This window comes from Octopus bimaculoides, chromosome 1 (assembly GCF_001194135.2).
Source record: "Octopus bimaculoides isolate UCB-OBI-ISO-001 chromosome 1, ASM119413v2, whole genome shotgun sequence".
In the NCBI taxonomy this organism is placed as follows: domain Eukaryota; kingdom Metazoa; phylum Mollusca; class Cephalopoda; order Octopoda; family Octopodidae; genus Octopus; species Octopus bimaculoides.
This window is the reverse complement of record NC_068981.1, coordinates 6549826-6551195: the sequence shown is the minus strand read 5'-3', so window position 1 is coordinate 6551195 and position 1370 is coordinate 6549826.

Sequence of the window (1370 nt, the reverse complement as noted above, 5' to 3'; positions counted from 1 at the left end):
ATATATATATATATATATATATATATATACATACAGAGACGTTTAGATGCGTATATGTAGACACGCAGAGAAATACTCACTCGTACACTGTATCAGCAGACATTCTCAGAGATCAAGCTACAAATCAAATGATAATAATAATTAAGATTCAATCACTCATTATTCATATTTCAATCACAACAATTTCAGAAAAACTCCACCGTTTCAAAGCGATTTTACTTCTTTTTGACACAACTACGACGACATTTTCGGAATTGCTTCACTGGAATGGCAACCACTCAACATTAAATGCTATTGTATTTCAGATACTATTTTATATGAATCGTCGTATATTTAATTCATGGCTGTTAGAATTTCCAACAAATTCCATTGAAGCTACATTTTCAGTTGGAATCTTCGCATTTATATAAAGAGAAAGAGAACATTGGCTACAGCGTCAAATTAATGAACCATTTACAAAAGTAATTTGCAAACTTCTTCTCAGCAAAAGAACAGAATCACATAATTTAAATTTATTATTATTCTATAAAGGAAATTGTATATTAGATATAAAGATCCTTTTTGTATGAGTATAGACAATAATCTGTCGCAGACGTCTGCGAGTGTAGTGAATTTCCTTCACTGTACATTCATTTAATTGAATACTAAAACATCACAGAGATGCTGTTGATGAAAAGATAAAGGACTTGTCGAAGACGGCTGCTTGAATATCACAGTAAGTAATGAAGCTTCCATTTCTGATATGTCCTTGCTGACTGGGGCAGCCATAAAAATGAATAGAACAAATACCGACACGAGTATACACATATATAATGCATAAACACACACATAAACACACACATAAACACATATATGCATTATATGTGTATATGTATGTATTGGTGTGAGTATTTGTGTGTATGTAAGAGTGTATATTTGTATATGTGTATTATATACGTCTATGTGTGCGTGTATGTATATTTATATATATGTGCGCGTGTGTTTGTTTGCATATATATATAAATACACGCGCGCAAACGCACGCACACTCACGCATGCAAACACACACACACACACACACACACACACATATATGTATCAAGAAAGGGAAGTGGTCAGAATTTTGCATAATTCTTAATTAGCGCTTTCGTCTACTTCATGGAGATTCCTCAGATATAAGTTTTACAGACAATTTCTTTGCCTTTTATACAAATCTGAAATAGGATGTTGTTTTGTTTCTGTTTAGCAAAGTAGAGAAGGATGGAGAGAGAGGGGGGCGAGAGAAAGAAAGAAACAAACAAACAAACAAACAAACAAAGTGATGCTTTCAAAAACAATGACTAAGTCCAAGTTGACGTCTTAAATCGTAATTAAGCTTCAACAGGCTGACC